This window comes from Symphalangus syndactylus, chromosome 10 (assembly GCF_028878055.3).
Source record: "Symphalangus syndactylus isolate Jambi chromosome 10, NHGRI_mSymSyn1-v2.1_pri, whole genome shotgun sequence".
Lineage (NCBI taxonomy): Eukaryota > Metazoa > Chordata > Mammalia > Primates > Hylobatidae > Symphalangus > Symphalangus syndactylus.
In genome coordinates this window covers 7,879,826-7,894,990 of record NC_072432.2, presented here as the reverse complement: position 1 = coordinate 7,894,990, position 15,165 = coordinate 7,879,826, and the positions used below count along the sequence as shown (strand labels likewise).

Sequence of the window (15,165 nt, the reverse complement as noted above, 5' to 3'; positions counted from 1 at the left end):
GAGAGACCATCTATAATTTACTTGCCTTTTTCTTTATGATTGTGCAGATTTAAACTCTATTATTCTTTGACTTCAGCCTTCCTTGGAAATCTTCTAAGCCTTTTCTTATGTGGCAGCCCTTCTTGTTGTTTTGATTATTTCAATTATTTCTTTTCTTTTCTTTCTTTTTTTTTTTTTTTTTTTTTTTTTGAGACAGGGTCTCACTCTGTCGCCCAGGCTGGAGTGCAGTGGTGCAATCTTGGCTCACTGCAACCTCCGCTTCCCAGGTTCAAGCAATTCTGTGCCTCAGCCTCCCAAGTAGCTGGGATTACAGGTGCCCACCACCACACCTGGTTAATTTTTGTATTTTTTTTTTTTTTTTTGAGATGGAGTCTTGCTCTGTTGCCTAGGCTGGAGTTCAGTGGCGCGATCTCGGCTCACTGCAAGCTCCACCTCCCAGGTTCACGCCATTCTCCTGCCTCAGCCTCCCGAGTAGCTGGGGCTACAGGCACCCGCCACCATGCCCAGCTAATTATTTTGTATTTTTTTAGTAGAGATGGGGTTTCACCGTGTTTGCCAGGATGGTCTTGATCTCCTGACCTCGTGATCAGCCCACCTCGGACTCTCAAAGTGCTGGGATTACAGGCGTGAGCCATTGCGTCTGGTCTAATGTTTGTATTTTTAGAAGAGACATGGTTTCACCATCTTGGCTAGGCTGGTCTCAAACTCCTGACCTCAAGTAATCCACCCACCTCGGCCTCCCAAGCTGTTGGGATTACAGGCGTGAGCGACTGCCCCTGGCCAATTATTTCTCTTTTTAACCATCTTGTGTTTTCTATGGATTGGCATAATCACAAGCCTTAAATAGGCATGACCCCCAGGACAACCTCAACTATTTATTTAACTCCAATTATATATCAGGGTCCACATCAGCTGGGGATGCAGTGATGAGAAAGAGAGAGAGGCTTTCTTCTTTGTGCAGATTATGTGGGTCAGAAATGCCCATTGTCCTGGAGATGTGGAAGGTGTCAAGGCTATTTGTTCATGTGAAATGTGGGATGCCTTGGAATTCAGGGGAACCTGTGGGATAAATAGGGACTGCTATGACCGCAGCGCCATGATGGTACCAATGTGACCATTGTCTATCTCACTGCTACAGTGAGATGAAAAAGGAAGAAGGGGAAACTGTGTAGTGTTTCCATTCTCCCAAGCACAGGAGTGATTGATTAGATGTAGCTGAATGCCCTAGAATAAGCAGGGCTCATCTGCTCTAAAGAGGTTAGCTTTGAGTCACGGCACTCCAAATCCGCTGCTTCTCCTCTTGACCCTGGATGAGAAGTCTCACGTGTCTACACACAATGCCTCACCTGGTCCATTCTTTGTTGTCACTGCTTGGAGGGACCAGGGACTGGGAAGGACAGCTGCTCACTTCTCTGGCCCCCAAAGATGACAATCAGAGGCATGGGGGCTCACTGCTGCCTATAGTCAGAGAGAGGAATAAAACAGGATTCAGTCCTTCCTGCTCTCAGGAGCTGTGGGCTAGTGGAGAAGAGTGCCACAAAGAATTCATCGAACAACTTCAAATCAATGCACCCTCCTGCTCTTCCGCTGGATTCCAAAGCCCACCTCCTCCACAAAGCCTGCTTTGATTTCTCTAATCACTCTATGCCACCTCTGAACCTTCTAATTCTTGCTTATATTACTTTTACAGAATTTACCATACTGTCTTATATTCTTGTGTTATGTCTTCTATTAGTCTAGAAACTCTATTCTTATGTCTTCTATTCATCTAAAAACTCATGGAATATAGGAATATGTATTACTTATTTTTTCATTTATTGCAATATCTACTTAATGTGCTTTTGTAGTGAGGAACCTAATTATCTATGCAACTGTCTGTCTATCTAGCTATCTATCTGTGTGTATACCCGTCTAAAGAAGACATTTCTCCACATATATTTATTGCAACTTGACTTTTTGTTTTGTTTTGTTTTGTTTTTTGAGATGGAGTCTTGCTCTGTCACCTGGGCTGGAATGCAGTGGCATGATCTCAGGTGACTGCAACCTCCTCCTCCCAGGTTCAAGCGATCCTCCTGCCTCAGCCTCCTGGACTATAGGCGTGTGCCACCACACGTCGCTAATTTTTGTATTTTTAGTGGAGGCAGGGTTTCACCACGTTGGCCAGGTTGGTTTCGAATCCCTGACCTCAGGCGATCCGCCCTAATCTTAGCACTCGGCTTCCCAAAGTGCTGGGATTACAGGCTGAACCACTGTGCCCAACCTATTTATTGCAACTTTTCTGATGATAGCTCTGTAATTTCCATTTTTAAGGCAAAGCTACACATCAGACTGATATCAGCAGGAAACTTCCTAATCTTTTTTTCAAACGCTGACAAATCACCATCTTCAACTTTAAGCATTTTTCCTTAAATGTACAGCTTTTATGATTTATTGATATAATTTTATTTAAAAATTATTTTAAACTATTAATAGATGCAAATGAATATTCATGATGTAGGCAGCATATAAAGGACACTCAGAGGCTCTGTACCCACTGTGTGGCTTAAGGGATACAGAACTGGAAAAATGGAATTTCCTTTGTAGGCTTTTCCTTCTGCACCTGCTACCATCTATTCCCTGAATGGGAGCCCCAATTCCCACTCTTGTGTTGGTTGTTCTCTGGTTTTCTCCTTGAGTTTTACCATGCACATCTATTTTCCCAAGCAATTCACTGTGTAGCTACTCATGTTCTTCATATCATGTAAAGAAATCACATTGTGTAGGATCTTTGGGAATATTTTTGTTTGCTGTTGTTCCAATCGAGTGTCTATTGTTTTATTTTCTTCTTCATCTACTCATAGAAAAATTTGTGTTAAATATTTCATTATGTTAGACTTGTCTATTTTTATTAACAGTAGGTTGAGCCATATGTAATTACTGTTCCTGGAGGTCAAAAGCATTGGATATCTCCAGTTTAGTGTAATTATCTTGTCACTTCTAGGTATTTCTGTTCCAAGGCTGTGTTAAAAGCCCAGGAGTCAATAACTGTTAGGTTTTCTGAAGAACTGAAACTCTTATCATGTGAGAGCTCTTTTAACCCTAGCCAAGATTCTGCCTTGAAGTCTTTTTTTGAGATATTAAAAAGGCCACGAAATGCCCCTGGGCCCTTTCAGCAGAGGTGTTACTCCAGACCCTGACCTTCTGCCTTCCCTTCTTGGGTTTCAGCCACCTCTGGTGACAACACACACGTTGGCCTGCTCTCCACTCCTGGGGACCTGGATCCACCTTCACTGTTTTATTTCTGGTTACACAGGTTCAGCACCTTGCATGTCTTTTTCTTTTCTTTTCTTTTCTTTTCTTTTCTTTTCTTTTCTTTTTTTTTTTCTTTTCTTTTCTTTTCTTTTCTTCTCTTTTCTTTTCTTCTTTTCTTTTCTCCTCTTCTCTTCTCTTCTCTTTTCTCTTCTTTCTCTTCTCTTCTCTTCCCTTCCCTTCTCTTCTCTTCTTTTTTTCTTTAGATGGAGTCTCTCTCTGCCACCCTGGCCAGAGTGCAGTGGCGTGATCTCGGCTCACTACAACTTCTGCCTCCCCGGTTCAAGCAATTCTCCTGCCTCAGCCTCACGAGTAGCTGGGATTACAGGTGTGTGCCACCATGCCTGGCTAATTTTTATATTTTTAGTAGAGACAAGGTTTCACCATGTTGCCCAGGCTGGTCTCGAACTCCTGACCTCAGGTGATCCACCTGCCTCGGTATCCCAAAGTGCTTGGATTACAGGTGTTAGCCACTACGTCGGCCCCATGGCTTTCTGCTCTCCTTTTGGATTTATTTAGTAAATTTTCTTCAGTATTTTTCTTATACTAATTTGGAAAGTAGCTGCTTTAGTTCTTATTTTGTTCGTGTTCATCTGCATATTTTGGTTTGAAATTTGATGCAAGGAAATTAAGAACGCTTCTACTCCATGACACCTTCCCAACCTGGAAAAAATTCACAGGGGGTGTGTTTTTCATCCTAGAGGAGCTTCTCAACCTTGAAGAACACATTGGCAATGTTTGTTTAAGCTCCCAAAACTGTAGCCTCTGCTGGACATGCCTCTTGCACCTCACACTCAGCTTCTGTGATGTCGCTTTTCCTATGTTGGAAACGGAGTTTAGAAGTTCCTTTCATTAGGGGACAGTGACGGCAGAAACAGTTTTTTTGTTTGTTTCATTAATTTCCTGAGAAGCCTTGATTTTTGCCCTCACTCCTGAAACATGCTTTCCCATGGCACATGGTCCCGAGCTGACATTTATTATTCCACCAACGTATTGAAGATGCTCACTGGTTCAGGGCTTCCACTATTGTCATTGAAAAACCAACTTCAGCACAAGTTTATTTCATTTGTAGGTCATCTATCTATCTAGCCGCTTTTATGACATGCTGCTTTGCTTTGGTTATGGTATTCTTTAGTTTCTCTATGATGCAGTGGGTTTTTTTTTTTTTTTTTTGTATATTTAAGTTGGGGCCTTTTTGTAATTCCTGACTTTGAAGAGCAATTTCTTTTACCAATTTATACACACACACACACACACCTCAAGACACACACAGACATTAGTGCTTTATGTTTTGTTTATTTTATCTTTCTTTTCTTTTTATGACTCCAATTCTATGCATGATAATTTCTTTCAGACTGGAATTTTTGCCCTTAATTTCTCAACGTTTTCCCAATGTTGTCCCTCTATGTTGAATTTTGGATGTTTTTGTAATTTACTTCCACTTTAAATATTCTCTCTTCAAATACGTCTAATCTGTGGTTAGATTCATGTAATAAGATTTTAATTTTAATTTTTTTAAATTTATATATATTTTATTTGATACTTTACTTTTTTCAAATCTACCTGATGATTTTTGATAGACTCATAGCCTTTGCTAATATTTAATACTTTCTTTTTGTTAAACATTTTAGCATCCATTTTATATTCTGCCAGTGTTATAATATTTGGAGGCTTTTCAGTTTTGATTCTGTTTTTTATTGTTCCTTCTGGCTCTTGTTCCTAGTATGCTGTTTTTGTTGGGTTACCTTGACTATTAACTATGAACTTGCACTGTTTATGGAAGTTTTTCTCTGAGAAGTGATTGAGGTTAAATGTGGAATCTTGTAGGGAAAATCACAGTTGATTTTGCAATTTCACTGTGCATATTGCCAATTGGGTTTTCTGAATTAAATTTCCAGGTGAGTTTTCATTTTACCCACCCGGGTATGGAGTAGGCAAGTGGCAGACCTGTGTGCGGCTCCACTGTGCGTGCGAGTTCTTGGCATGACAGAGCGACCTCTCCATCCAGTGATAAAATTGATTTACACACATTTCTTTCCTCTTTTCCCAGAGAGTGGTAAGTCTTAGTTCAACATGACCCTTACATGTGTTTCCCTGGGTTCCAGCTTATTATAAGGTGTCCTATCCGATGTATCATTTTTAGGGGCTGGTAGACTTAATCTCCTGTCTCTAGCTTCCTTCAAAGCTCTGAAAAAGGTTAAATTCACTTGGGTTTGGAAAATGTCCAGGGTGAAAGACAAGTCACAGCTTTGTTTGTCTCTTTTCCTCCTGTTTTTACTCAGTGTTCACCTCTGCAGAATCCTCTTGGTATTAAAAAAATATTGGCGCAATAAAAATAATATTAAAGTGTATTTTATTAATATTCTGTCCATTTAGTTTCCAATTGGAGGGTCAGTTTCCATATTGAGTTGGCTATGCAGCTGGAAACAGAATTCCTGCATTGCCACTGCAGCTGGTCGTAGAGAAGGCTGCGAGCCACCTGCCCCATCCCTGTCAGGCTGAGGATTTATTCGCCAAGCTGCTGTGACTGTAGCCAGAAGAAGCTCAGCTTTCAGCCACCTTCAGGGATTGCTTGGCTGAAGAAAGTCAGCTGCTCCCAGACAGACTCCATCAACTGCTTGTGGATACAGGGGTAACCTAGGCCGTCCAGCCTCTGCATCTTGCAGGCTCTCCTGAAGCACTGGTGGAGAAGGCATCAGAGGCCAACTTTTCTCCTGCGACGTTGCTCCCTTCCAGCTTCTTCCCTTCCAGAATGGCTGTGCCCAGAGCACACACTGGGGAGCACAGTGCAGGCCAATCTCCATATCAGAGAAGCTGCACATGCAGCTAGGGGCTGCAGCTTTGTGAGACCCTCCACCACATTGAAAAACTCAAAAAACTTGGTGGCATCCATTAACACCTCATTTTCTAGCTAAATAATAATAATAAAAAAGATATCTGCCTACTCTTTCCTACTGTCCACAGCCAGAAAGTTTCTTCTTTATCTCACCCTTGGCTTGATTTACACTGACAATTTCTAATTCATGCAAAATACTTGTATTCTCACTCCATATTGGCTAAGGTATATTTTAAAATCTTCGTTGCTTTCTTTGCATTAATTTGTTTTTATAGAAGGCTTTTTTAGAAGGACACAACTTCTAACATATGGTGTCACTCACTTCAGAGTCAGAGTGGTAAGCTGTTTCATCTCCAACCAATTTTGCTCAGAAAAGAGATTGTCCCAGCCAAGCATGGTGGCTCATACCTATAATCCCAGCACTTCGAGAGGCTGAGGTGGGCTGTAGTCTCACTTGAGACTAGGAGTTCGAGATCAGCCTGGCCAACATGGTGAAACTCTGTCTCTACTAAAAATATAAAAATTAACTGGGCATTGTGGTGTGTACCTGTAATCCCAGCTACTCCAGGGGCTTAGGTGGGAGGATGGCTTGAACCCCAGAAGTGGAGGTTTCAGTGAGCTGATATCAAACCACTGCACTCCAGCCTGGGTGACAGAGCAAGACTCCATGTCAAAAAAAAAAAAAAAGAAAAGAAAAGAAAAGAGTGATTGTCTGTGCTCACAATGCAATTCTCCACAACACTGGGGCAGGAGGCTGTGGCCATCTGGGTCCCACTGCTGCCCCCACCCTCCCCCAGAAGCTGTTTACCCCATCTAGCAAAATGGCAACCTCCTTGCAATTGCAAAGACATCAACACATCCGCTAATACTTCAGCACAATCAGTGGCAGTTTTGCAAATAATCGAGCAGTATTTATTAATCCTGCACATGCTTCACATTACTCTTGAGGCACCTTTGTAGTATCATCATTAATTAGGATAATCAAATTTCTCTTTTATCTTCATTCTGTGATTACTAAGCCATTTTGTCAGGCATACACAATTCATTCATTATTATGAAAAAATTTATTTCTTACAAACTTCAAACAACATCTTCCTTATCTTCAATAGCACATAGTCTATTAGGAAACAGATACCATTTTCCACACTGAATAAGTATAATTCAGAAGGACATTTCTAAATAATACCTCATCTGGTTTTATGTTCAGTCTATCCTATTTCAATGCTTCATTTGACTGGAATCTACAAAGTGATATAATTCATCTTTAAAGTTAGGATAATTTTCCTCTTCTCCTTTGGAAAGGCCTTTTGATGGATATATTCTTGTCTGAAAGTCACTTGGCACTTTTGAAAAATTCAGTGTTAGTTAACTCTTAGTTAACATTACATATGCATATTTTTCTTATTAAGAAATTAGTGATAATGAGTGTGAACGATTAGACTAAAGGAAAAAACTGCCTCTGATAAGGAGATCCCTTTCACCTCATTTAAATTTTACTTATAAAGTTAATTGTACAGTTTTAATATTTTATTGTGAAGCACCTATTTTTTTTTTGTTTAATATGGTTTAGTGCCTTGTAATTTGTGGACCTTGCATGAGAATCACCCCAAGGATTTTTTTTTTTTTTTTTTTTGAGATGGAGTCTCGCTCTGTCTCCCAGGCTGGAATGCAGTGGTGCGATCTCGGCTCACTGCAAGCTCCGCCTCCCGGGTTCACGCCATTCTCCTGCTTCAGCCTCCCGAGTAGCTGGGACTACAGGCGTCTGCCACCACGCCCGGCTAATTATTTGTAGTTTTAGTAGAGACAGGGTTTCACCGTGTAGCCAGGATGGTCTCGATCTCCTGACCTCGTGATCTGCCCCCGCTCGGCCTCCCAAAGTGCTGGGATTACAGGCGTGAGCCACCGTGTGCCCAGCTGAGGAACTTATTTTTAATGGCGATTCTCGTTCCCAGCCTCAATTCAGTTAGAAGTTTGTTGGACATTTTTCTAATTTGCATTTAATGTGCTTTGCATGTGATATTCTGCACATTAAGGTTCTGAAAACTATGAGTTTGGTGGTCAGGAGTCACGTAGTTCTAAAACTCACCTACTGTCCACTTCTTTGAATACGGAAAACTGCATCATCTCTGGAGCCCTCAGTCCCATTGTCTACAGAATATGGACCGTACTGGGACCCACCACACAGTCTTGCTTTCTGTCCAGGCAGTTTTGTGCCTCAAAAGCTTTTTATTCCTAATTTGTGGTTTCCTTGGTAAGTGGAAGAAGACCCACTTGCTTTCAGTCAGCCCCATGTGCCAGGATACATTCTGTATTTTCTACAAACTGGAATTCTAATGTCTTTTGTATTTATTGCCTCTTTGCAACTGAGATATTACATTGAGACCATTTGAACCAGGATGTGAGAAGGCCACAGCCTTAATCAGATTCAGTGTTTTTGTTCATTTGAGAAGTCTTTCTGGGTGTCTGTTACTTTAAGTCTTTTTGAGTGTTATTCCTTAATATTTAAGGTCCAAGAATATTCAGTATTTCCTACCCCGTCAGGCTCCTGCTGTCTGAACTTAGTTGCTGTTGATCTCTTTTTGAGATAACGGTTTTGCAATACTTTCTAGGAGAAACCAAATAATATCCAATACACATAAACATGTTATTTCCAACTGTTGGTTTATAACTACACTCTGGAATTGTGTGGTCTGTTTTCTTGGTCTATGCAAGACATGGGTTTATTACCTGTTTTGCACTGCATAACTTGAGCCTACAACTTTCTCGATTCCTATATCAGGTGTTTTGTCATCCATTTCCTTATGGGTAAGTTAACACCACGTGGTTTAGGTTTTCCATTATGGCAACACTCATCATGGTACAATTTTATATGCTAGACAGGGGAATGCTAGATATGTTCTCATGTAATTCTCCAAGCCTCAGGTTTACAGTAACAGAAATGTGAATCGCCCTCAGCTGAAATTGAAAACACGTGCTCCTGGTTGTGTGGGGTGACCCTTCTCTAAGGGGTGGTTCAGGGACGTGGTGCCCTTCTACCCTATGGCCCTGTGTCCCTCGTAACCAGCTTTCCAGCTGCCCTGTGGAGCCTCACTAAATCAGCCATGGGGTGACAAGTATGTCCAGAAGGCTAATTGCTAATTGCTCCCCAAGCCTCTGGGCTGGGAAGTGGCCAGAGCTCAGACCTCATTTCCATTTGTGTTCCATCTGGGAGAACAACCACTAACGCCCACTTAGGTGTGTGCTGGGAGAGAAATGTGGTTCCTGGGTGCCTCTTCTCGGAAGAAACACTTTGATAACAAAGAAAAGTAGAGAGATAGGTGGGCAGCTGTTTGTGCCAAGAGGCCTTCCAGGAGCTCTCCAAACGAAAAGGGATGACACAGCAAAAACTTGGAGCGTGTCCTCGGTTGAATTCTTTTGTGAGTTATAATGGAATAAATGGACTGCAGGGTAAGTTTTCCAGAGGCCCAGTGGAAGACAGAACCTAAACAGTAAGCCGTCATTCAATGCCTGTTAAATTAGCCTACAGTGTGAGGAAAGGAATGCGGAGACGTTGCCTCAAGGGACGTCCCTCCAAAATTCACATATGGAACCCTAAACTACAGTGCAATTATACCAAGAGGTGAGGCTTTTGCAAGGTGATCCAATCATGAGGGTTGAGCCCTCATAAATGGGATTAGTGCTCTTATAAAGAGATTCCCAAAAGGAATTTGCCCTCTTTCCCCTACGTGAGGAGCCAGAAAGAAGTGAGCAGGCTGGCCCGGGCACGGTGGCTCACGCCTGTAATCCCAGCACTTTTGGAGGCCGAGGTGGGCGGATTGCGGGAGGTCGAGAATTCTAGACCAGTCTGGCCAGCATGGTGAAACCTCATCTCTACTAAAAATACAAAAAAAAAAAAAAAAAAAAAAATTAGATGGGCATGGTGACATACACCTGTAATCCCAGCCTACTTGGGAGGCTGAGGCAGGGAAATTACTTGAACCAGGGAGGTGGAGGTTGCAGTGAGCCGAGATCACACCACTGCAGTCCAGCCTGGGTGACAGAGCAAGACTCTGTTTCAAGAAAGAAAAAAAAAAAAAAAAGAAGTGAGCAGACTGCCACTTGGAAGTCAGCCTCACCAGGACCCAACCACGCCGGCTCCCTGACCTCAGACTCCCAGCCTTCTGAGCTGGGAAAAATCCATGTGTGCTGTTTACAGGCCTCCTTGACACATGGAACACAACACGTATGTCAGTGTTTCTAGCAAATTCAAAGTGGTACTTTGCCATAGCAGCTGGAACTGACTGAGAGATCTGTTTTGTAACCTGAGGTCCTAAAGCAGCCTTGATATGGAATTTGATTTCTGTGCATGTGCATTTTTTTTCTTTTTCTGGGAGAATTCCCATTGTTTTCTTTAGCTCAAAATCTCAGTGATTCTCTGTGTTAGGTATTTGGAATAAGGGGCAGTGGTTAAGATTGCCTGTTGTAACTCACCCTGACTGAGTTCAGGTCTCAGTTCTGTTTCTCTCTGGTGGAGTGACTGCAAACAAGTTACTTATCCTAAGTATCTCGTTTGGTATTTACAAACTGGAGTTAATACCTGCGTCACCTTCACTCAGTGGTTGGGAGAATTAAATGGATATGGATCAATATGAGCTGTCCTTGTAGCAGTGGCCAGCATATAGTATGCTCAGTAAATGTTAGCTATTATTACCATCAAATGTAAATGTATCCATTTCACAGATGCCTGTATGAATGAGGAAAGAAATGAAACATAAGAGGTTGCTGCCACTGAGAGAGAATAGAACAGAAGAGACAGATGCAGAAGAGATAGTAAAGTGGCCTGCAATTTTGTAGAAGCCCTTGGTTGAAATATATTTGTGGCATTATGAAGTGAGTCTTTTTATAGCACCAGTTTTCCAGTAATTTGCATAACATTAACTATAATTATCACCGCTATTACTATTACAATGACTATTATTGTTTGGCTGTCTTCTAAACTAAATGAGTATCTGTTCTAGGAGGGCCTGACAGTTCCGATTACTGAGTTATCAGCTGGACCAGAGTTTGAAATTCCAGCATATACAAAAATAACAAGGTGTTATTTTAATGTATACTGCTTGGAGCTAATAGGTGGATGCTATGGGGAGTCCAGTTTTCTTTGCTACATCAAAGAACTTATCAGGCATATTGTAAAAGGAAAAGCCACGACAGGCACTGTCCAAAAGCACTTCTGTAGGAGAAATGCCCGCACCTGTCCGTCCACCAGCAACAGGTGGTGACCGAACCCGTGAAATGTGGCTGGTGGGGCTGAAAACCTGGGTTTTTAATTGTATTTAATTTTAATTAATTCCACTTAGATTTAAATGGCCACATGTTGCCTGTGGACGCAGGATTTGCCGGCACAGCTATGGTGCATGAAATTTGCTGTAGGAAGTCGATGCTTGAACAGTTTCCACGGAGCAAGTGAAGCTGAATGAGGGGCACAGAGGTGGGTTGTCATGCGAGGAAACTCACGCTGGGAGGGGTCAGCTGGGAACAACCAAATGCCATCTTGGTGAATCCAGGCTTCCTTCTTACGGATGTCCTCTGAAAACATCACCTTTCTCTGCCACATTTATAGGAGTATTTGGCTTGTATCTATTTACTTTGGTGGAATGGATTTTAAAATGCCAGTTACAAAAAATGAGACACCATTATTGACAATTTGATAGAATCAACTTTTTTTTTTTAAGAGATGGAGTCTTGCTCTGTTGCCCAGGCTGGAGTACAGTGGCTTGATCTTGGCTCAAGTATATTTGTGGCATTATGAAGCACTAGTTTTCCAGTAATTTACATAACATTATTATTATCACTGCTATTACTATTACAATGACTATTATTGTTTGGCTCTCTTCTAAACTAAATGAGTGCCTGTTCTAGGAGGGCCTGACAGTTCTGATTACTGAGTTAACAGCTAGACCAGAGTTTGAAACCCTCATGAACGCCTCCCGGGTTCAAGCAATTCTCCTGCCTCAGCCTCCCAAGTAGCTAGGATTACAGGCGTGCTGCCACATGCAGCTAATTTCTGTTTTTGTATTTTAGTAGAGACGAGGTTTCACCATCTTGTCCAGGCTGGTCTGGAACTTCTGAGCTCAGTCAATCCGCCTGCCTGGGCCTCCCAAAGTGCTAGGATTATAGGCGTGAGCCAACCGTGCCCAGCCGCAATTGTATGTTGTTTGTTTTAAAGACCTGACCTGTAATTGCAATTTGAGGGATTCAAAACACCTGAGAAATCCAACTTAGTCACTAGTTTAGTCTCTTCAAAGTGATGTTGTTCTTCTGCAAATATCGTCAATAAGTAATATTATACTAAGGTGTGGCTTAGCCATCCGTTTTAATCAGACCTCCTTTTACATATCCGAGGATGTTTCTGCCCTGATTACTTCATTTCCTAACTCTTCTGTCTCTGGAAAAACACAAGTCTGCAGTTTCCTCACCAGAACAGGTTTGTTCGGATGTTTAGACAGTTGTGTTGGCTTTGGACTTTAATTATTAAAGTCTCATGAATTTCTTCCTCATGCCAAGATGAGCAAAAACGGTAGAAGTCTTTTTAACAAATTGAAAGACAGATGAACGAGAATGACTGTGATTCCTGGAGGAAATGTTTCCCCATGTGACTGGGGCAGAGGGGGCTACAGAGGGCATGGGGTACCTCCCACTGGAAGTACTTGGGATTTGAACACATGTTCCAAGAGCAGTGGGGAACCCATGGCATCTGTCCAGCATGGGGCGTCATCCTTACATTTCACTAGAGGCTGTTGAGCTTGAATTGACAGTGGGTCCTGCCTGCCCTGTGTGGGGCTTCTCCTCACAGTGTCAAAACATGAAGACCCTTGATCCACTGAAGCCGCCTTTCGTGCCATGAGGGGATGAAAGGAGGAGTGTCAGGGACTCCTGAGGGTGCTGTGGAAGTGCTGGAACCCGGACACTGAACTACACTAAAAGGAAATGAAGACACGAAAAATCTGAACTTCAAAGCTGGCAGCTTGTAAACCACAGAGCAAGGATTTGAATACTTGGGTAAGACAGGTCTACACACTGCCTTCGGTGGCTCTGCCTCCTGAGAGGCTATTCTAGAATCCATGGCCTCCTGCAAGCACCATTAGGGGTAACTTTGGCACCCACCCCAGCATTTTTTTTTTTTTTGGCCTGAAAGCACCATCCTGTCAAACTCTAGAAATGTATTGTAAACAGTAAATGCGAGGCAGAAGCCGCTTTCTTCAGTGGAAAAACCCAGGCTTGTTTCTTCATCTTCCGCTATATTCCTCTCAATCAAACTTCTGCAGCCTCCCCTGCCTTTCTTGTGCCCTTGAAATAACCTGGCACGGCATGAGCAGCACCTGGTTCCTTCAGGAAATTGATTATTCTTTGATTTCACACTCTCTTAGCTTCCTTTCTAGTTAGTGTGATACTGGTTGAATATTCCTGCCTTCCTGGCTTTTTTGTTTCGTAATTCTCATTTGTACCGAGTTACAATAGTGAGACATCGTTCAGTAATATTTGGAAGTCTTTTGCAACAAGCTCCTTTTGATAATAGAATGCAAGGAAAATGACAACTAAAACGTCCTTATTTTAAAGTGGGTATTTTCTACTTTTGGTATTTGGTACAAGAATTTGATGCCAGAATGAGAACAATAAAATTACATGGAAAATTGTTATTATGAATCATTGAATATTTAACGAGTTATGGAAATAAAACTGTCAAACACCAGAACTGGGATGAGAAGCTGTGAAGGGAAATTGATAAAACCAGAAACCTGAAACGTTGCAATTCTGCTGAACGCCGCAGCAGCAAGAGGCACAGCCCCGAGTTTCTGTGGGTTCTCACCCTTGCAAGAGAATGCCGCAGTGCATTTGGTTTGGTGACTTTGTTGGAAACAGCTTCACTAAAGAGAGGAAGAAGACCTTCCCTCTTAAGGTTTTTGTTGGCCCTTCTTGTGAACTTGGGTTTGGTGTTCAAGCTTAATAGCAGGGAATTAATTTTTTATTAATTTTTATTGCATCCTTTGCTACAATCAAAGCTATGTGAAGGGCACTGACAGGATCCACTGCATCTCACGGCATCTTCTCTTCCTTTCAGAGCCGAATGCCCTGCATCTTGTGGAAAGTATATTCTAAATTCTTCGTTTCTGATAATCCAACGTCCTTTCCTATATTCGACTGCGTAACTAGTGTTGAAGGGACTTCAGTTCTCTCAGAATTTCAGCCTAAGTCACCTAAGTTGAAGACAATGTGTATCATTAATGTGTATCATTACCCTGGGAGTCTAAAGAGAGTGAAATGCTTTCCACTAAGAACTGACCCTCATCTGTCCCCTGCCCAGAACAAATGATGACCGGGGTCCCAGGAGCTGGAGAGGCTGTCTTTGCCAGTTCAGGTGCTATAAGAGAATACTGTAGATGGGGGGTTACAAATCTAAATGTAGCTCTCTGAGTTCAGGATGCTGAAAGTCCGAGATCAAGATGCCGGTGGTTCCGTGTCTGATCTGGGCTTGCACCTGGGTTTGCCACCTTCTCACTTGGACGTCGGAGACGAAGCTGCTGGTGGTTCCGTGTCTGATCTGGGCCTGCACTTGGGTTTGCCACCTTTTCACCTGGAAGTCTGAGATGATGCTGCAGTGGTTCCATGTCTGATCTTCTCACCTGGAGGGAAGCAGGGGAGGAAGTACACTCTCTCCCCGTGTCCCTGCTTAGAAGGACACTGAGCCCATCACAGGGCACCACCTTATGACCTCGTCACCTCCCAAAGGCCCCACCTCCTCACTGGGGATTGGGGTTCCAACACGAGTTTGGGGGGACACAGACCTGTAGTCCATAGCATTTGTCATCCAGTAATGAGTTGCTGGCTGAGGCAGAGTGTGCTTTTTCCCTTCCCCTAGCATTGGAGCCAAGTGAAGGGTCACCCAGCTGGAGATTCCAGGTGCCAGGCAGAAGGAGAGCCCGGAGCTGCCTCCATGGCTGAAGGCAGCTGAGTTGCAGAAGCCCTCAGGGGTATGAGTCCTGGAGCCACAGACTCTCCATCCT

The 15,165-nt window shown here is 42.7% G+C and overlaps 1 long non-coding RNA gene across 1 annotated transcript in view; it reads right to left on the bottom strand.

Moving 5' to 3' along the window:
• The window catches only part of LOC129491704 (uncharacterized), a 69,507-nt gene that overhangs the window by 30,761 nt on the left and 23,581 nt on the right, over positions 1-15,165 (bottom strand). The window contains exon 2 of the long non-coding RNA XR_008660596.2: positions 1,347-1,458. This is a non-coding gene — a long non-coding RNA (uncharacterized lncRNA). The remainder of the gene's footprint in view (positions 1-1,346; positions 1,459-15,165) is intronic.